At 41.5% G+C, this 22,884-nt stretch overlaps 1 long non-coding RNA gene across 1 annotated transcript in view; it reads left to right on the top strand.

Moving 5' to 3' along the window:
• The window catches only part of LOC115014392 (uncharacterized), a 55,791-nt gene extending 33,141 nt beyond the window's left edge, over positions 1 to 22,650 (top strand). The window contains exon 3 of the long non-coding RNA XR_003832896.1: positions 22,223 to 22,650. This is a non-coding gene — a long non-coding RNA (uncharacterized LOC115014392). The remainder of the gene's footprint in view (positions 1 to 22,222) is intronic.
• The last annotated feature ends 234 nt before the right edge of the window (positions 22,651 to 22,884 follow it).

The raw sequence follows: 22,884 nt of genomic DNA on the forward strand, positions 1-22,884 counted from the left end.
CACATGATGGATGGACCGCCTTTGGTCACAACCTCCAGACACAAATCCCCCCCACCATAGTCTTCCACACAAACCCCTTTCTGTGTGTTGTCACTAAACAGTCACTTTAGTGGTGTAGACCTGAGGAGAGGGGCCCTGTGACCCTCGACTCTGCAGCTCCCGCTTCACACAGCCCGCCTATTGTCTCCCTAGGGCCCCGGGTCCCAGAGGGCAACATGTCTGTGCCACCCACTTGAGATCCAACAACAAGAGCAGCTTCCATTTTTACATGCAGCACTTGAAGCCTTCACTTCATGTGAAGCAATCCTCTCACCTCAGGGGTGGCCAAGCCCCCCGGGGGCTAAACATGCTTATCCAAGCCTGTCCTTTTTTTAGCTTAAAGATAATTCGCCCAAGTGCCTTTTAAAAGAATCTGTTCACAGAGTTTTCTCAAAGGTGCTCACTGATCACTGACAGAAAGCATGACCAATTCTTTCCAGTTGAACGTAATGAGAGACAGTGGGGATTATAGCGCCATTACCAGCACACTAAGTAGTTCGGAGTTGTTAGGAGTAATTCAGAATTCAATTTAATTCAACATTCAAGGATAATTTTAAAGCAATGTGGGATAACTGCCTGCAGAGTTATTTCAAATTAACGGTTAATGTGGGCATCAAAACTGAAACTAAGGCAAGAATGTGCTGAGTCCAGGTGCTACCCGTGATAATTTATGATTGTGGATTTATCAGTCATTAAAATGTCCTATGGATATGGATAAGAGTGTGTGAGACATTGTAAAGTTGGCAGTACAGGCTCAAACATTTGCACTCTATTAGCTTTAATTGTCTAAGCTTGAAGCAAAGCCTGCAATGAAAATGGAACAGATGGTGTTTCCTCAGAGTGTATCAGTGGACTTGGTGCCATGACGTGAGTGTAAGCCAGGGGAGGATTGCCTTTTTGCATCCAGGGATGTTGTGCGGGGACCTGGCAACACGACACAATCGGAGGGCAGCAATACTGCCACATGTGCCTCAACGCAGGAAACACTTGCCTGTTTACAGGAAGTGTTTGATGATAGGAATGCGGCGTATGTCTGGGTTCGCTCACTGATGACGACTTTTCCTGATTCCTGAGTTTTTAATAATAACAGGCAGACATTCCACAGATAAGTGTAACACAAATGATGGAAAAGGTGTCTTTGCATTTCCTTTTCAAATAGTATTCATGCTGTACTGCAGGAACTGTCATCAGGTGGCCTCTCAGCTGTGGATAAATTAGTCATTATTTACTGTTTTCACAATTAATGTGTTTCCTGTTTATCATCCGCTTCTATATAAAACTCCTGATTTCTGAAATGCTAATAAAGTGTGCGGATGTTTTTTTATATTGTTGTTTTGATGATTGAATGAACAGTGGCATGTCGCTCGTGTTGTTGTTATTGTTGTGCAAAAATTAACTCCGCGCTTCCGTGTCCGCTTCCATTTCCAGGGCTTCCATCAGATACAGCGCACCTTTTATTAAAATGGAAAACAAATCAAATCTCCATCAAGATAAGAGTCACAGTCTGCAGCCTGAGTGAATGCACAATGTCAATGTGAGTTCAGGTCGGGGTTGCTAATTAGCTTCTCCGGAGAGATCAGCAATGAGAGAAGAGAGCGTGACATCTTCATTAGGACATTTCAAAGACAGTTTATTTTTTTAAGATCTGAGAGAATCTGAGCTGTGTTATTTGCTCATTTGAAGCTTTAAACAAATGTGATTCTCCCCTTGAGGCGGCCTGTGCTTCGTATCATGAAATGTCAAGATTCAGAGGCTCGGTGGATTAACTTATCTGCCTTTAATCGTGACATTATCAGCAGCACTGCAAATTCAGCTGAGAAATGTTCTGGGCTCACCAAAGCCCCCTGGTAGATAGGGCAGCAATTTTCTGCCAGTTTGTGGTTCTCATTCTGTCGTTTTGCCTCAAAGCAACCACACACATACACACATTTTCTGTAATTTCATACTTGCATGAATAGAGTTCCTAGAAATCATTAAAATACTACGAAGAACTGCTGTTGCTCTGAAATGCAGCAGTTAACAATTATCATAAACACTTTCTGCAAAACATCTTTTTCCATGCAGATAACACAGTGAATTTATTAAGTGGCTGTCTTTTTGTAAAGAAATTATGACAGACAGGAGGTTTGCTTATCCCTAAATTTGAACACCAGCTGCGGTTTATCTCCTCTAATGTTGAACAGGCTCTGAACTCACAAACCCTTGACATCAGAGGGTTACAAGCCCAGAAAGAAAAGCAATTTACACAATAGTAATCATATTAATACTAATAACTTCTCATCTTCTTCCGCTTCTCCTTTCTACTTTGACAGATTCATCCTCGGTAGTGTAACTTTAAATCCAAAATAATCAAATAGAAATGATTACATTTTTTATATGTGCTTCCAAATCGTTTTCACTGCTACGAAACGACCAGACAAATTATCCCCTGGGACTGCATGCTGTGTTGTTGCGTGACTCTCAGACAGTTGTCTCTATAATCAGTCCAGTGTGGCTCATCAGTCTTAGGAAACAAAGTGGCCCACAGATCAGACAAAGATGCCCTGTGAGATGATAATTCACTGTAACCACTTCGATAAAAAAGCAAACTTTTTATATCCAGGGGGCTCTTTTCACCAGCAGTTTTATTAGTCATAATGTCCCTTTCAGGTCACTTCTATCTTAGCGGATTTGCAGCCACAGAGGGCAGATTTTTATCCTGCGATGTTGCACCTGCAGAACGTGCGTTTGAAAAAGAAAGAAATCTATTGATATCTGAGATTAGGTCTGCAAATCCAAATCATGGTCTCGTTTTTTAAAGTACATTTGTCCCTCTGGTTTGCAGCAGGGGCAGGATCAGACTCATAGAGCGTGCACAAAACACGCTTCGCACCCTCATAAGCCTGTCAAACCAAGATTCTCCATAGATATTATAAAACAACAAATAAGGGAAGCCTTTAGAATCCGTCTGCACTCTCCGCTGTCTAATCAGTAATGAAAATCTACTGAGGGTTTCTCTCCAGGTGGCAGGTGATACCAGCCCAGCTTCTGACATTCCCCTCAGAGTTCTAATACTGTTGAACGTCTCTTCAATACCCAGAAACTTTCCTAAGTTTTGACTCCTCACTTTTAACTTTGCCGCACTCGCTGATGTGTATTGGTATGTGCTGCAGAGAGGGGAATTGATGTCGGCATGCCAGCTTTTCACACGCTCCCTTGCACTTAAAAATACCAATCTTCTGGTCCCTGAGTGCACTATTCTTCAGGAGCGGAGTTAAGATGATCATCCACCCTTTCTTTATTGTAACGGAGGATGAAACGGAGTCAAAACAAGCTAAATGGAGGAGGTGTTGTATCCAAAGTGGTAGCTGCTCTATTCTCCTGTAATATTGTTGTAGTTATCAGAAGTTTAATCTGTCTGAAACGTGGCATGTATTTTGGAAATGGCTGATTTGTTTCTTATGGACGATGTTTTTTTTGTTTTTTTTAAGAGCTAGGGGCTGAGCATGCCGCAGCTTGGTCCCGCTGACATACAGTGAGACACAGAAATGTGACTTGACAGATGAGAGATAAGGAAATGTTTTCTGAGGGAGAAGACAGACCCTGAAAACAGACATGGGGTGTGTGCTGCGAAGTGAAAGAGCCGAAGATCAATGTCTGTCGGAAACCAGCTCGATGAACCTCTCACTAAATTCACATTTTTCTCCCGTCTTCTTAAAACATCCCACAACTTTGGAAAACAGGTTCACATTTGTTTTAAAAACATAATTAAAAAAGAAATCTGTAACAGAAGAATCTGAACTCTTAAACCCCTTTGCCATATAAGTATGTTTTCATTTGTGCACGTTGATTATTCTGCGTACGTATGTCGACACATTACTTGGAACACAATAACTCCAAAATGACACAAATCTCACACTAACGCCACGACTTCCCCCTATAGAGAACATGAACTGATCGCGTTTAGGAGCACAAGGTTGCATAGCATAACACATACATAGAGAAAATCTGATCTTCTTGGAAGGCTGGAGAAATTGTATATTGTTGTTATTGCCAACAAATCTTGTGAAAAGACCAAAACTAGCCGTGCATTAGATCGCAAGTTTTCCAACATCCGTGGCTTGCTGGCTCTGGCTCTCAGCCTTTGAGAACATGTTTCTCCTGAAGACATAAATCTTTCCTTTTGTTCAGTAAATTCATGAAACAGCTGGGTTTCTTGCCAACGTTACTCTAATATGAGAGAAAGTGCATTTGTTGGGGACTGTATCTTTATAATAGCATTGCAATGAAGAAACCGAGTGCAACTGTGTAGAAAATCTGTGCAAAATGTTTTTGCAAAGTCTTGGCAGTGCTGACCTTTTGAGGGATACAGAATGAATCTTAATAACACCGATATGCTTAGAGAAGATGACTGCGGCATGTTGACAAGGGAATATCTAATTAATACACGAAACAGCTTAATTATTGGTATCATTAGTATAATAGTTTAATACATTATGGTGATTATGGTTGGACATTTAGCAGCTCAAATGTCTCTTGTTCTTACAGTGATTGATTTTGTTTCGTACGTACAGGCAGTGTAATGGTATTCTGCTTCTTAAGGCTGGAAGTCATTTGAAATGTCACCGTAAATAAATGGAGGAAAAATGACTTCTTCTTCTTTCTTTTCTTTTTTTTTTACGGCCGACTTTCAGTTGAACGTGAGCAAGTACAGAAGAGTGAGGCTTACTTAAAGAACAAAGTGGGGAAACTCAGAGTTTTGAAGTCACTGTTCTTTTGTGTCTTATCTATCTGTAAAATTTCTCTTTGATGTCTTGTCACCTTCCCCCATTATGAATTCTCTTTGCTCTTTCCGAGAAGAAAAAACTCCACAATCAAAGTTCCCCTCTTTTAGTTTTCCGATATGTGCAATCAAAGTAAATTATTCATGCTCGCACAGACTATAAAGTTTAAGCCGATCTGGTGACTATTTCCCCAGCTGCTATTGTTATGGAAAAAAAAAGAGGAAAAGGGCAAGAAAAGGCAACTTCATTAATGGCACATTATGTTTTATGGTGGACTTGGAACTTGAAGTATCCTGAGCACAATTTGTTTCTGTTTTATGTGAGCCACCCCGGTCCCACCTGCCTCGGTTGGGGTAGATGAAGGGCATTTCTCGACATGAGCTTTGAGACCCATTAAAAAGGCTTTTATATGTACCTCAATGAAATGCAGACGGGGGTTCACCTGACAGTTGAGTGAAAGCTCATATTCCTGAACGTATTTTCTCCAGTATGTGGTTGGCTTAGTTGACAAATAGTAGGACACTATATTTATGGGTGGCACCGAAAAATAGATTGGAAAAGTTAAAGAGTTAGTGATGCTTCTCCGCCTACAAAGTCTGCTTGCCATTCAGAAAAGAGAAATATGGTCGTTCCTTTGTGCTGCGGCCATTTTAAAGAAGTTAAATACGACTGTGAAGAGTTTGAAAGAAGAAAAGAGACAAGAAAGACAAACAAAAAGGGAAATGGAGTCAGCGAAGGATATACTGTCCTTTGTACTTTTGGCATTGTGGCAGCACTTGATGAATGGATGTCTCCTAACAGGGAACGCCTGACCTCTCTCAGTTACGTAGCAACTAGACGTTTGGTGTTAGGAATTGTATTTCACATCATTTTTATCTATACATGCACACAGCCATAAATCTAAAGCAGACGTGTGTTCCATTAAAGAAGAAGGATAACGTTTTCCTAACTCTTTCTCTCTTAACTCTACGGCTTATGTTTGGGGTCAATTGAACAGTTCCTGCTATTTGGTTTCACTAACTGCCAGACATTGTTTTTCTGGCATTAGATCTGACACAGCTCAACAAATGGCGAATGCCTCACTATAAACTTCTTCCCACCAACCCACAAAACACATGTAGACACACAGCCACTCTAGCATATCAACACTGCGAGGCTGGAGTCTTTCACACCACAGCCAAGCCTTTTAGTGCTGTGATGTCGACACGTAGCTACATGCAATTAACACATTTTCACTAAAACATTTGTTGATGCTTTATTTTGAGAAAAAGAGAAGACATCTGAAATAAAGTCAACAAATGCCTCCAGACAAATTGGAGATTTTTTTTTTTTTTACTTTGATTCAGTTGCTTCGGGGGACCGTCGAAAGTAATTATGAGAAAGTGTTTTGTGGTTGTTGCCTCCCCGCAGGTTCGACCAGCTTTACATTCCTTGTGTTCAGTTGTTGTGTCGCACAGTTATCAAGCTCTCCGATCCAAACAGCTTGAAATCAACATTTTATGATGAAAAGTTTGATTACAGATTAGAAGCACTAAAGTTGCTTAGTCATGAAGCACACTTCAAACGTAACTAAGTAGAGACGCCACGGTGAGGAACACCCGGTTACTAAACTCATGACAACACCGGTGTTACTGATTACACCGGACGTTTTTCAAGAAAAGATATTCATTGATGACACTCGATATCTGTAGAGCGCTTGTTTTTGATCTTAAACTTGTGTCTGGACTTTGCTGCCAAGCCGACCGCTACGTCCTCGACCAAAGCTTCATAACAAAAGTTTACAGATTTCCTCATTAACTTTATTGGGTTCTCTACTAGCATTGGGTTTAATCCAAAATACCTTTTCACCAAATTCTCTGCTATCGTCTTATCGGCCCGCTCTCATTTCTCCTGCTGCTGCTGTATTTTCAGTTCATAATTGTAGCTGCGTCGTCCGACTAGTATTGATAACAAGCTTTTAATTTGATGAATGCGGTCGCTAATAGCCAAACGTGAAAATTAGCTAAACTGGTTTTATTTCTATAAAAATAAAACAATTGAAAAAATGATGTCATCATTGTCAGTCTGTAATCGGTGTACTACCGCGGCCGGTCTACTCCTAATGTGGTCATTCAGCTGTTTGATCTTCTAAAGCTATGAGTGTGCCACTGGTGACCAGCCTGGTATTCATACTTCTTTGCGGCGTGTTATGTATCTGGCTGTACTGTTTGTTGGTGTCTGTTTCTCCTGCTTCAGATTTCAGCTGTTGGAATACATTCAACATTCCCATCAACCCATTAAAGGGCTCTGCAAACGCCACTGATGAACACAAAGCCACAGACTTTACCACCCTGCTCGCAGACATGTAGTGAGCAGTCTGGCTGGGCAGTCCAACCTAGAAATTATGTCCATATTGGACGTTTCAGCCATTTATATCCAATGCCAACGTTCAGTGCCAATGCGGTGGAAACTACCAGTGTTGAGGCTGCGGTGGTGGATGGGTGTGTAGCACGTCTGACTTTTGTTCAGGAGAGTTTGCATGCCTTTAGAGACCTGCAATAATGTATTCTGTCCTCCTGTTCATACGGGCTAATGAGAGATCCCTTTCTAATGTGTTTCCAACGTAAGTGATAGGACACACAATTCACAGTCTTTGTGTGAAAGAAATATATTCCACATTTTATCTGAAGTTAATACGAGACTTAGTCAAATTAAGTGGGTATCTTTCAAGGTTGTAGTCATTTCAGCAAAAAAATGAATACAAAAGAGTTATTAATCACCATAGCTCAATAAGGAATCACTGTGAAACTACAATGAATTGCATTGGACGTCTCCTTTTTCAATGTCAATCCGTGGGTTTGCAGAATGGTTTAATATTGATGCTCTTAAGGTTACAGTGGGACTGACAACATGAAATTGCAAATCATAGAAATGAGTAATTACACGACTTGTATACATCTCTTTGTGTTTGGGTTAAATGTTATTTTTAGATAACAGAAACAGTTTGGTTGAGTTTTTGGAAGAGCTGTGGAATAGCCTAAGGTAGTAAGGTAAAGTAAATAATAAAAAGTTTTTACTCACAATAGGATTTACTATAAATATAGCTGGGAACTAAACTCCCCAGAGTTGAGGATAAGTCACCCGCACAATGCACCATCACTTACAGTACATCACATTATTCCACCGCCTGTGTCCCAACTGTTTGTAGTCAAACTTTGCTTGATCTGTTTCCATTTAAATATTGACATTCCAGAATAAACTGCTACACAGCAACACCACATCTTGCTTTGAAATGTGTTGTACATCAAGTAAACAATCTGTCAACATTTCTCTTTGAAAAGACAAACAAACCAGCAAACAAATCCTGAAATTATTGCAATAATTGCTATACGATCCCCCCTGTGTTTGCGCTCATTTCTCTTGGAGCGCTGTTTGTGGCTGAGTGGTTCGGTATCTGCATGTCTGGATTTCAGCACCAGCACGAGGCTTTGTGACAGCTCTGCCTCAACCATCAGAGCTCTCCAGAGGAGATGGCGAGGTGGCTGAGTTACCCTGGGAAATACAGCACATGATGCTCGGAGGGCTGAGGTGTCCAACAGGGCAGCACATTCCCCTCTCTGGTCACCACTCCAACTGGTTTAAATGACAGCAGGCAGCTGAAGCGTTTCGCCCCGCTCGTCCTGATGTGTTTGTGATCAAACGAGTGGTCAGGCCCCTCGGTGCTCGCTCATTATCTGGACACTGAGCCTGCTCTGCGCCGTGGGAGGCTCTTTAGCTCAGATAAGACTGGTATTTTTCTTCTTTGGTGTCACTTGAAAGCATACAGTGCACAGGAAAGTGATGCTGCTGTTTGAAAACATTGTGTCCCCAACTTTTGCTGATGTTTGTGAAACTGTGCATGAAAAGGCACTAGGGGGGCATCATCAGTAAAGATAAATATTAAAAAGAAAGAGCTTTGTTAGCAAATGAATAAAATGTATAATCTCCCTGTCACTGTTATTATTCAAGTGTGTGAAATAAACTCCCTTTTCTGGTTTTGTGACGCATTACCAGCCCATCTAAAGTAGCTTTCACACTCCGTCTCCCCTGGCAGCAGTTGCAGTTTGCCTTTGTGGGTTGCTGGAACGGCTTGTTTGTTGCACATGAAAGAAACGAGTCTGAGCTATTTTTCTGCAGATGTTTGTTCACCGTGGCGCTGCTTCAGAAAGAGTCCAAGATAGACGGCTCTCTCTGTGGTTGGCAGTTTGTATATGAATTGATTTATTTGACTAGGGAAGATTGCACGCAGCACATATTTGGAGCAATCAAATCAGCAATTATGTGGTTTCAAATTTCATGTTTGCGCCCAGCTGTGACAAGCTCAACTGTCCTCAGAGAAGTCTGGCTGGATTTAATGTCTGTTGAAGAACGCTGATTGCCTGGCATCATTACTAAAGATAATGCAAAACAATCATTTGTTGACACGGCAGAAACACATGCAGTTGTTATTAAACTATAGTATAATCTTTCATGTATTTCATGATAAAATTCACATCTTTTATGAGTTACTCCATGATAATGTCTCATACTTCTCTCGGCACTCACACTGACAAGAATGTACACTTTGGGGGAAATATTGGAGCACCAGTGAGGAGCAAATCAACAAAATTGCAGGAGATTTAATATGTTCTGTCTAAGATTACATGTAGGATTTGTACTGTATATTTTCCTTTACTGTAGAGCTTGTCCAATATTTTCATTCAGACACATGAAAGCTTGCTGAGAAGAGAAATTATGAAATAGGATCCTTATCCGTATTTTGTACTGGTGGGAAGACTGGGAGTTTTATATATTATATATATATAATATATATTAGGTGCCCATTTTGTATCTTGTGCTAAACTAGCACAGAAAAACAGCGAGCTTGGATTGGTCGTGGACCCACCTGTCATGTCTCTCAGCCAAGTCACGGCTATAATCGCCTAATCTGACACCGTGAGCAACATAACAGACAAATATATTGTGTAGTCCAAACACGGCATAAAGATGCACATGTAGGACACCCCAGGATCTCACCTAATAGAGCGGGCGCTACGTGTATTAATGCTCCTTAACGTAAGCGGCCGGGGATAAAATTCCACCCATGTCCATGCATCCAAAACCGGATGCACATGCACAAGCACGCAGGCGATGCGATCAACAGAGGGCATTGATGCAAATGTGTAGTGCATGCATATCCCTATAGACAACTATAAAGGAAGCATCTGTAAAAGAGTTAACAGTACTCCTCAAACTGCAAACACACTCTTATTCTTTGTATTATGTTATTATTATTATTTAAATCCTGAAGATTTAATATCTGTGCCTAGAAAAGCTACTTTTATGTGCAGGAAATGATCTCAATGTTAAGACAGGTTTCATTGAAATGAATGGATGATATATCAGAGACCTGTTTCCAACTCTCTTAATACATCTGGGAACATCTAGAGCAAAGTTTTTTTCATCACAAAACTCTGTAGGTTGCATTTAGATTCATCAGATTCAACCGAGACTTAAAAATATTTACTCTTTATAACTAACAGTTTTTATTTTCACCTGTTAATGTGCAACTTAAAGTTACCCTGCGGCGCTTTTAACTCTAGTACTATAGAGCGATGTCTGCATAAACTGATGAGAGGGTCCCAGTTTTGTCTGTATCCCGTGCATGAGGACACCCATATCCATAACTTTCAATTCACATCTTTTCCTGTTGGTCAAAACTAAGCAGGTTCCTGTTTCCTAATTCAAAATCTTCTGCTGCTTCAATGCTCAAGCAGGTTCGGCATCGCATGCAACAGCCCAAGGGCAAACAGCGATGGGGGTGGGTGGACAAAACTTTGGTGAGAGCCATCTGTGTGCTATTTAGTCCAGTCCCAGCAGTCATGGCTGCTTAATTCAAAAACTGTCAGGGAGTGTCATTAGGTGCAGCCATTTAAAAGCTTCAAATTTCATTAGCCACAGGAAGGGCCACATTACCCTCAGGATTAATGTCAGGTTTCGCGGTTCAATGCTACAGCAGTGGACTGCATTAATGTGACTGGGTTGACCCTCCTGTTTAAATACACCTCAACTCATTAAATATTATGTGGACCAAGAGCAGCTCTTAAATAGCCTGTGAATTATGGACATTTTGTACAAGCAACATTCTTTTTACACCTCAAAAATTTAAAAGAAATCGCCCACCACTTCCTCCACAGACTAAGATTCAATCACAGAACACTAAATCTTCAGCCGAAGGGAGTCATCTGCCATTCCACGGCCAAATGTTTTGTTTATACTCTTTGAGGCAGCATTGCTCCCAGTGTTGCATCATCATGGCTGTTTCATAACAAGTTGTGCTCCACAGTGTCTTGGTGATGTGGGGTGGGCGGCGTGTGTTGTAGAGGTGACACCATGCTGCCAGGAAGCCTGCGCTCCCTATCTAGAGGAAGACATAGAGAGCTGAGTCACAGCGTAGTGAGATGCCCAGATAACTCACTGAGGATGAGCCGAGTCATCACTCTTCCTGTTTTAATTAGGCAACATGGGTCCTTCAGCAGCCAATCATCTCATCGCCTTCCTTCCCTCCAATGACTACAGACAGTTGTGTAAGTCAGATGGGGAGAGCTTCTTGAATTTCAGCAGATAATTTCTTCCTTTCTTGCAGGTTTTAGTCCCATATTTAACGTCCCTTGTTTAATAACGAACATGAAACTGTCAGCCCCGGTGAAGCAAACAAGACTTAATTGAGAAGCGTGCAGCACTCTCTGTAGTTTTGCTACATCATGTTGACATCTATTCAAGGCCAGAGGCTGTGAATGTAATACTTTCTGTCCCCCTGAGGGGCTGCAGCACTGTTTGTTGGGGGGGGGGGTCACGGAGCCTCTGTGTTTCATCACTTACACATTTGTCACCCAAGTGCCTGCATGTCAGGACTCTCAGCATGCTTCACCAGGTGTGAGAGGGGTCTGAATCTTTTGGGCTTTTAATCAGGAAATGATCGCAACCAGCCATGATTCATGGAGTGGTCTGGTTGTCATACTATATATATGTTGAGCAGCATCTTAAAGTTGAAATGTATACTCCCAGTCCTGAGAGCTATACCTGCACCGATGGGATCTGTTTCCTCCGCAGAGTATGAGCTCACTTTCACCTCAAGAGGCTGAACAATATAAATGTTTGAGAGGCAGTTTGGACTGAATTCCCTTTCATCTTTTTTCCTTCACATGAAATCTGCAGACTGTTTTCTGCATCAGCCAGAGGGGGTTAGACCTTTGTGTAGTAGCAGCAATGCTGCCATACCGCTGACTTGGCAGTGAATCCATTTTTTTTTGCAATTAACACTTTGTTTATGCTCTCACTTCGGTGCACAGTGGGCTCTGAAGTAAGCACATAATCTTTAAAGTGGGTGGGGGCATCACCGGTTAATGCCTTTTATTACTCAAGTGCAGCTCAGTCGATATCTCTGTCACAGCAGAGGATGTCAGACAAATACTGTACACAGTCAATGTGCTCAAGTTCAGCCTTAAATACTTTCCAGACTTAATATCAGCCGTAGACTGTTACCACTGAAACCAACAAGATATTCAGCTAATTTGTTCTGTCATATTTAATGTAGGTTTAGTTCATAATCTGGAGTTTTATTTGCTGTCAACAACGTCCTCATATAAAAGCAAAGATTTATGGCTTTGGAGAAGATAATCTCTCCAGGGTAGTTTTCTGTCTCATGAGTATTTCAAATATGTTTCTTCAGGGTTTCCCTCTGCAAATGGGTTAGTGTGCTCTCACTTCTACTTCCAATAACACTGTATTGGTTATCATATCTTGTAAATAAAACAGCACATGGCTTCAGTAACCCTGAAGGAGATCATCCCAGTTAGAGGTAGCATTAGCTGCTAGCTTACTTGTGTTATTTCGCACACTTCCTTTTTTGCAATAGGCAAATGTTATGATATATTTTTGTGTTTTGAAGACTAAAACGTAAGGATTTAAGGCAGCGCTGTGAAGGAAAGTATGTGAATGGAGAACATGGCAAGCGAGAGTTACTTGGAAAGATCCGTTTTTTTCTGGATTTCATGCTAAATTTGGGTTAGATCTCATGTTGTGTTTCGACGTAGCTGAATCTCTTGACTCTTGTATTTCTGGTTCCTGTGTTCCTCTTACTGCGAGGTCAAGTAGTCAATGTACGATGTGATTGATCAATCACCTTCCGGAGCTGAAGAAGACTCGTCCTGATCCACCTCTTTGAAACATGATTGTAGTTACTGGCAATGCTGTTTGTGTTAACGGTAAACCAGTAGCCTACAGTACGTACAGATACATTTGTTGCTCAGTAGGTTATAGTGTACAGAGAATCGGCCCACGTTAGTTAAAAAGTGTAATTTCTTTTTAAATGATCAGATTTGTACCCCTTTGTTTCCTACCTTCACATCTTGTTCCCTTACACGTGTGTGTGTGTGTGTATGTGTCGGTACATACTGTACTGGTACACCGTAAAATAAATGACACTGTAAATTGGAAAGAAAGAGGAGCTATCGCTCAGGAGGCAGAGCGAGTCGTCCACTAATCGGAAGATTGGCTCCTCCAGTCTGCATGTCGAACAAGACACTGAACCCCAAATTGCTCCCGAAGGCCATCGGTGTGTGAGTGTGTGTGAATGTGTGTGTGAATGAGCATTAGATAAGATGATGAGCAGTTTGGCGCCTTGTATGGCAGCCCTGCCATCAGTGTATGAATGTGTGTGTGAATGGCTAAATGTTGGCATGAAGTGTAAACGCCCTTTGAGTGGTCGGAAGACTAGAAAGGCGCTATATAGATGCCAATCTATTTACCAATTAAGCTATATGTTGCAGTCTGTGATCTGAAGCGGAGGTGGGTTACCTCCACTGGGGGAAACCCTGGTCTTGTTTTCCCAACTAAAGAAGACATATCTCATGTATTGTATATTCATAACATATGCACCTTATTTGCCACTCAGGATCCTACAGTTTTTAGTTTGCAACTCCAACCTGGTGTTGACATAAACATGATCATTATGTCTTCCTTTAAGGCAAGTTCATTTTAATCATATCTTCCTTTTTATTGCCAGAAAAGTCGAAATGGAATTAAAATAGAACAGCAGGAATAATGTCTTTTGAGTTGAAAGTGATTGCGTCTTCTTTGATGTACTGTACGAATGACTGCAACTGCTGATAGACTGGGAAAAGACAATGTTGTGAATGGAAAGGACCTTGACCCAGTTTAAACAACAAAGCTGTGCCGTGGGAAATGAATGAAGGATCATTTAAAATAGAGGTGAGATGAAAGAAATACACCCAAAAGCGAACAGTGGTAATATTTTCTTACTGTTGTCTATTTGAAGGCGCTTGACAACAAGTCGTGTTCTGTTCACTACAGTGGAAAAATCCTAATGATGACTACACTTAAGTGTGAAGAGCTTATTGAGTTTTCTCTCGTAAGCTTCCCTAGTGCGTCGTTTGGAGCTGTGCTGTAGGCAGTCACTGCAGAGACTCCAATTACTGACCAAGTCCCACTTGGCTGGCTTCTAACTGTGACCAGCAAATTAGAAAGAGAGAGAGAGAGTGAAGAATTTTAAAGGCAAGACGAAAGTTTTTGGTTGCAGTGCGATACTGGCCTACAGGAAGCCAAAAAAGACGTCAAGCAGAGTTTAACAAGTGCATTGCCTGAGCAGAGGGAGAGATAGGCAGCTCTTTGTTCATGAGTTGGACATGCTCCAAACGCCTGCTTCATAGGATGTTCTACCATAATCCAGCCGTGAGCAGCTGATTTACGACCTGCATTAATGTTTAACTGAACTTCCTGAACAGAATCTTTAACCTTTATCAAACCACATGGAGAAGCGGCGTGGGGGTTACACCGGTGGCATTAATAGATCTGTGTATCCATGATGTTTGTTTTCGCCTATGCACTTGCAGTGATGGAAATTTCCAATTGTATTTAGTTTCTGCATTGATAGCACCCTTTTCATTAGTTTTCTCAAGGGGGCGAAAATGTTTAATCGGTTATCAAAATATGGTAAACCTTCTATTGATCGATGAACTAACTAATAATTTCCGTTCCCACGGCCACTCTGTCAGATAAAACTATGTATGTTATTGTGGCATAGATCTACAACATAATTTTCGTTTAATTTGGAAGACTTGCTATGTGCGCTTGTTATCAGTGTTCATTCATACTACGGAAGTGAGTGGTGAGTGTTGGTGAGGTAATACTTCCCGTCTTCCGATAACACTTCATAAGTTTGCAACATGTAGGAGTCGCAGTGTTCTAGTGAGGTATTAAAACACAGTTGTGGTGAAAAAAAAAAGATTCTGCGACGCCTGCAAACAAAACCAATTATCTCGAGGTTCACGGGCCAAGAGCAGCTGCCTGTTGTAAAATAAAGCAGAGGAATCTTTTTTGTGTGTCACTGAGCACTTTCAATCCCAGGGATCCCAGGCACATTCAGCCCATAACTTATTTCTGGTCTTCTACTGTTTTGACGTGATATCGTGTTTCCCAAGACAGGAGCTTGTACACTTGGGAGGGGTGATGGATAAGAGTGGATGTGCCACGTTTGACATTGAAGTAAGATTACTCTGTTCCCTGCAAGCAGACACATTAAACAAGTGGGAGATCAGAGAAGCAGAAAGGCAGATGAGAGGTGCGTGTGTGTACTTCCACATGGGGCTTAAGAGGCAGAAAGGACAGCTGGTTCACTCATCACTACTTTGCTGTATCCTGGGCTTTCAAACCCCCAGGGACAGATTGTTTCTTCTGGAGAGCTGACAAGTACTGTTCAGTAATTGGTTAAAAATGGACAACAGGATTTTCTTATGTAGCTCAATGTGTTTTTAATTTAAGTAACATAATGGTGTAATTAACAACATGGCAGTCGCCTTAAAAATAAAATGTTTTGTCACTTTGCGGAGCTTAACTCAGGATGGCCATTGTGTTGTGGTCTTTGGGATTTTTCAATTTGTTCAATAAATCTAATAAAAAAGATAAAATATATGTTCCTGCCGTTGACCTTTCGTTGACTCCTGTTCCCCTTAGTAACTGCCTGTCAAGCTTTCATCCTCACACAGTGCATATGCACTTTACAGTGATAAGTTTGGCACATTTAGCAGTCAATACATACAATGGTATAATGGTTTTTGGCAACTGTTGCTGGCATATTTTGTCAGTTGTAGTTGGCGAGCCAATCAAGCTATGTTAGGCCAATGAGTTGCTCCTTGGCCTTGGAATTAACGCTGGGTTAGGTTACTACTGTAGCCAGTTAGCCAGACATGCTAACGTTTGTAGCAAACGTTAGAGCAGTTTATGAATGTTTTAAAAATGTTTGGTTCATTTCTTGAACGGTTCTGTTGTTGTATTTTTAGTTTTGGGAAAACAAAATGTATAATTATAATTTACAATCTTATAATACAAAAAGAATCAATTGTTTTTGTCTGCAACTTCTTGTAAATAAGCGGATACTATCATAACGACAAACCCGTACTTTTTACTGTCATTGGCTAATTAATTGGCAGGTAACGTTTCATGTAAGCAATGCTATCTCAAAACAGTGAGTCTGAGCTGTATGTGGGAAGTATGACATACTTTCTCCTCCCTTATCTTTGTTCTGTCCACATCGGCACTTTGCACAATAATGGAGCCGTAGTTTTTCACTCCCACTTGATTTGTTGACACTTTGATGAATCTTTTGTATTCTTGCAGTATATGTTTCACTCTCCTTAAAAGGTTCAAGCTGGTGTTTACCTTTTCTGTTGCAGAGAGGTCTACGATTCCCATGATTTCTTTCGTGGGAATGAAGAGTTAGGAATAGTATCTTTTCTTCTATGAGGTCAAAGTAGTAGAGTACTTTGAGATTTCCCTGGATGTCTGCAACTTGGAAATTCTTTCTGCATGAGAATATACTGCAGAAGAAAACTACTCTCCAGGGTCTGAACATATTCAATGCCTGATTTGAGAAGACACTGCAGGTATAGCAGATGAGTTTGACTGACCTGTTACCACTCTGTATGTTGTCAGTTCCCCTCTCCTGGTGATGAAAACATCCTATTGGCTCCTCACGCATGGCTAACTCAGACCCATCACAACAAGTCTGTCTCTCTGAGCCTGCCAGACATTGTGTGTGTGTGTGTGTGTGTGTGTGTGTGTGTGTGGTGTGTGTGTGTGTGTGTGTGTGTGTGTGTGTGTGTGTGAGATGGTGTTGCAGACGAGAGAGTGATGGACTAGAAGTGACATACGACCCCTGAAGCAGCCAAGGATTAATGGCCTCAATAGACGAGCTCCTCTTGAAGGATGTGGATAGGTAATAAGGACTTCCACCAGCCACAGTTCATCCATCCATCTGCCCTTCCGGCTCCACGCTCTCCTGCAGCTGGAGCTTCCAGATGTGGAGCCACCTGTGGAAAAGGGGACACTGATTTCCTACCACAGAGGCAGACAACATATCCTTGCAAAAAAGAAAATCACTCTTGACTCGATACTCTCCTGATCTTTTGTGTACAGGGAACAACAGTCAAGGGCACCTTTGGTGGTCTGAGCAGAGATGGTTCTCAGGTGGGGACAGTGACAGTTTATATGGAAACTGGGGAGGCGAGAGATATAAGACACTGCAGGGACTCCAGGTCAAGGTCCACAGGAAAATGAAAGTGCGATGACATTTTGCACTTTAAGCGAGTCTGAAAAGGTTCAAACACCGACTGAGAAGTGAAAGTGGCAGCTATGACTATGAGTCACCTGCATGAGAAGAATGTTACTCAGTTTACCGCGTCTAGTTTAGAGGTGTTAATATATACATGGAAACTAATTTAAGAAGCATTTGACATTTTACAGCTGATATTTTATAAAATGTTCTAATATAATCCTTTATTTCAATATGTGGGAGATTTATTCAATATTTATTCATCAATCGGATAACTTTTTAGGAATACTTTAAATGTTTTATTCTTCCTTCCTTGTAGTTTTTGTTTTATCTGCTGAAGTTTTCCGATGTTTGTTTCTGAGACTTCTGTCATCAACCTAATGTAATGGAGGTAAAAGGAATTTAGTTTGCGCTGCTCAAAGCTTTGAACAGCTTTAGTAATAAGAGTTTGTCAAAACAATCCTGACTTAAAGTCTACTTACTGGCTTTTTACACGGGTTTCAACCCCCGTTAAGCAACTGTGATTACATCGTATCGTGAGCAGACATCCATCACAGGTGACAAACTAAACTCCTTCAAGTTGTACTTCCCGTAGTTGTGCGTGCACAGTTGTCATCTGCAATGACACGTGTGCTAACTTTCAGTTTTATCTTCAAAGGAAGTGTTTTACATAATCTGGCTTCTTCACAACTTGTATGATCTTCTGCCTGCTTGTGTGATCATTGTAGTGATGATCTTTGGTGAGTACAAAGTTATCATAACCGATAAATGATCGGCCAGAATTACAAAAATATGACCCTATTTTGTGATAGACTAAATTTAAACGATCTATATTCAGCTATAGCTTGAGGCTTTACTGCCAATAAACCTAGCTTCTAGGATAACCTGGTCACTTTCTTCTTCAAAATGCTCTGTTTGCCTGCTGCCTCTGTGGCCTCAGACAGAAATCACAGATGCTGCCATAGTACATCAAGAGGGCCAGGAGGCAAAACACCCGCTGTCACCATCTCCCACTCACAAAACCAGCATGAACACACAAGGTCAAATAGCCAGGGCTGCACTTCACGTCCCCAATCTATTAGATTTTCAGATGATCCGCTTTTCACCGAGATCAAATCACTTCCTGCCAACCAGATTAGAAGTGCTGGCGGGGGGGCGAAGAGAGGGCTAGCGAGCTGATATTAAAAAGGACCCATGCTGCTGACAAGTCTTTGAACAGGAGCAAGCTACACATTTAGGAGAGATTGTTCTCCGAAACTCGCTCAGGAGAAAATCTGACAGATAAATTGTCCTTGTGACTTCAGTTAAAGTCTGTGTTGTGTCTCCTCGTCCTTTGAAGTGCAGATTTTCTGAGGTCATTTTAACACTCTGTGGTCCTACACTCAATGTCGAAGTTTGTAGTCACATAAGGGACACTGCCTTACGATAACTACCAAAGTTTGTTTTTTAAATAGTCAGTAGTTTAAAGAAAGGCTTTGACTTGATGAAAGGTTTGCAACTATTGACTCTGTAATTTGTCTTTATACAACCAAGCATGTTTTTGCAGAAGCACAAGAGGTTTTAAAGACGTGCTGGTTTCCATTGCCTACATTTCTTTATTTAAATTAAATGATTTGATATGATACTCAATTCACCTGAAAATAGGGGAAACACAACTTGGGTTTATAGCTGATACTTAGAAGCACAGTCTTTCCAGATGCTATTTGACAGCAGGATATACGAGCTGTAAACACAACACTGACACATTTTCACCTTATAAAGTTAATTGGGCTACCTTGTTATTAAACAGTTGCCTATTTAACCATCCAGCAGACTTTAAGCAATACTCACATTCATGTGTGGCTTTGTCCTCGCCAACCTGATGAATGAATTTTATGTTATGTTTGGTGCTAGCAGGTAATACAGTACAGCTGCCCACTGCCACAGCATGCAGGTTATGCTGATAAGAGTTATTAATGAACCAAAACACAGAAGTTGTGGATCGTAAAACAAAAACAATGAGCTGAAAGACACAAAAAATGCTCCAAAGAGTTACACATAATCATTTGATCCATTGTTAATATAGAACATTTAAGAAAAAACGTGAAGGCATTGACTTTGTTTCAGCTGGTAACATTGTAAACCTTTAATTGCAATTACAAATCCAACACTATGTATAATAATACAATGTATCATGTATAAAATACATTTTATTAAATGATATGTAATAAACTTCCTAGCCTTTGCTACTGTTTTGGACAACTTGATCCTGAACTGTAGCTTCATCCCCAAATGTCAGCTTTGCGTTGATTTAAAAAGGCTTATTTCGTTTTAAATCAGTGTTATCAGTACATTATGTTCCCTTTGTAATCGTTTTATAATCTAAAGTATTCCAGCATTTTGCCATTGGTCTTAATCCCAGCACCAATTGATCCCTCTTAACTAGTTAATTGTCTAATTGTTTAAATCCAGACACAGAATAAGGAGACCTGTCTTCCTATTCCAGCTCTTGAGGAGTTCACATGGGGGCTCGCTCACTGGTCATCTGTCTCGTTGTCCTAAACCCAAAACCCTTCCATCAGACCCGCCTGGGCCACTTAAACAACCTCGAGCAAACGGACTCATTGTATAATGGAAGCGTATGTTTGGTTAATGAGGGTCAGCTGTCCAGTCAGTTTCACTCATGTATATCTCCTAATCTGACGGTGGCTCTGTGAGGATAATGTGGGGTGGGGGGGGGGGACTTCAGAGGCGATACAAACAGACAGATAGCAAAGTGCGTGGCGGAGGCCTGGCCCAAGATGTCAGTGTTCAGGACGGGTGACAGTGTTATTCCCTGCCATCTGTTTCCCAGGCGGCGGTCCAGCAGTGCTATGTTGAATGCACAGGCATGAGGGAGTAAGGAGCAGCCCACCATGCAACACTATTGGCACTGCAGCATTTCTTATTAACATAGCAGTGTGTGCCGGGCTCCCGTGCCTGTTTGTAGGGCCGAAATGTGATCAGGCTACACACAGATATATATATAAAAAGCTCTCTTACACTCAGACTGCCCATCTGTCTATCGTCTGTGTGTTTTTCATGTATATGGCGCTCTCTCGACTCAAAGGAAAAGGACTGGCACTATCATAGTTTGCTCCACATTGTTGAGCTATACAGTTACAAAATGGAGATTATTGAATTAGTGCAAATACAACTGTTTGTTTTCTCCTTGCATTTCAGTTTAAAGCCATCAGTCCGTGTGAGTTTCCCATGAAAAGCCACTTCTGCTCTAACTGCTCTCTTTTAAGAAGGTGAACAGGACGGTAAGCAGCGTCAGTGTTTGGTGACACGGCAAATGCCGTAAATGGCATATCATTTTCTATTTGGGTATGTTACCCAAACAACAAAGGAATGTTATGAGAGCAGTGGGGTCTCATCGCTCAAGCTTTTATGAGAAGAACTCACAAAGGCCTGAATCACTCTTCCTCTCTGTCTCTGCTGTCACCCTCAGGAAAAGTGAGCACGCCGTAAATCACCTTGGCAGCTCTGTGTTTTGAAGCGGCAGACTGCCCGTAGCCAGTGTCATTTTATAGGTTGTTATTTCACTCCATGTTGTAGTAGAGAGAAGAGGCTCTGAAATCATGTCGCTTTAAATGCTGGTGTGCTTGCTTGAAGTGGTGAATCAAAGTTGGGATGAATGGAGGGAAAGACGGCCCCAAGTTCACAGAGAAACTTCAAGCTAACCTTTGTCCAGAATCTGAACCTCGAGGAATTCAGCTAATTCTTTTAGTATGGAAAGTGGAGGCTTTATTGCATTCTTTGAGGATGTGAACCTGAACATTTAGGTGTTAACTTGCATTTACATGTGCACTTTATATACAATGAATGAGGGTTTTGGTTTGGACCATTCCTGCAGAGATCTGGGACATTTTCTGGGTGTGAAGATGCAATGATAAAGAAACTGAAAATCATTACCTCACTTTGAATATTAACACAATTTTCAACACTAGAGACCTGCATATTGGTTCCCTCTATTTCTTTCACATGTGAAGCTTTTCGCTTTGATTCTTTCCCAAAACATTTAGACACCAAGGCAACGTATCATAAGTGCGTGTATGCTTGCATGCATAAATCTGCACAAATCCCAAAACAGGCTGTTCATAAACTCCAGAGGGAAAGAACTGGATTATTTCTCCCTGATGCCCTTTGTTTGAAGAAAAAAGGTGTTGACTGACAGCTGAGCTCCTGGACCCTACTCAGCCAGGGTTCAATGCGGATGCTTGGCTAATGAGGTCGACCACAGGGATTATAATCAGACAGGGAATATTAGCGTTCTCAAGTGTCCGTCAAGACGGGAAAACCTCCCAGTGTTGCAATGTCAAAGTGAGCTTTTCAGCTTCCACTTGGTTCATATTTACCATACAACAACATGGAGCTATGTCACAGCGTCCCCCAGGGTGGCTTTAAGACGTCTCAAGCCTGTGACAGTTAATAGGAGAAGGAGTTATGGTGGGAAATCTCACCATGGGTTCAATTCCAAGGCCCCCGGTGGACACTGAGGGCACGCCAAAACGTACAAATTATCTCCTGTCGGCTTTTTGGCAGTAAAATGTGGTCGTTTTAACCTTGCCGTCTTTAACCTCACAATAATCATTCAGCAAAACTGGGACTGAATCCCCGCTTTAGCGCTGAAATGTATTAATGAGCATCACATTTGACCCTCACTAACCTCGATAGCACCTCTCCCTCCTTGCTCAGGTCGTTTTAAAGAGCAAAACAGAGAAAGAGATGAGAGATGGAAAGAAAAACATTTTTTTTTTTGTTTTTAAAGGGCCGACTCACAAGAGCTCTGTGACATATGGAAGACATCACAGGCCTGGACTTCCATCTGTGTCGGCAGTCGAGCCCTGCTGGCACCCACCAGTCACTGCGCAGGAAGAGAATAATCCAGGACAGAGGAGTTGTGATAAGAGGAGTCCGAATCCCTTGAGGACAAGATTTCAGCGTTGGGGGAGGGGATGGATGTTGTCATGATGTGCAAAATCTCGCCGCAGTTTGCAGAAAACAGGTGCCCGGCAGCTCAGTGGGGTTCAGCTGGGTTTACTAGGGCTCAGTTTCTGCAACTAATACCCCATACACGACCAAAACTGCACCACTTCCTTGTTTTACATCAGCCTGTAACAAACTGTAAATGTAAGCGACACATTCTTCTGCCTTGGAATTTAAACAGTTTGCAAATGTACGTTTCCTGCCCTGCAGTCGCCGAGATACATTTGATTTATTTGTGTTTGATTTGTGTTTGGATTGCAGCCGCAGTTTTTTTGGCAAACTGCAATAAAACTGAATGAAAGGCATAATTGGAAAAGGAAATTGGCTTCTCATCTTAATTTACATGTTTGCATTGTTGAATTCGCCTAAAGGAATGAATTTAAAGTATGTTATTGTAAGCCTCAGAGTTGAAAGGAGAAGGTAATTTCGGAGTCTCCTGACCAC

The sequence above is a fragment of the Cottoperca gobio genome, chromosome 10 (assembly GCF_900634415.1).
Source record: "Cottoperca gobio chromosome 10, fCotGob3.1, whole genome shotgun sequence".
NCBI lineage: Eukaryota > Metazoa > Chordata > Actinopteri > Perciformes > Bovichtidae > Cottoperca > Cottoperca gobio.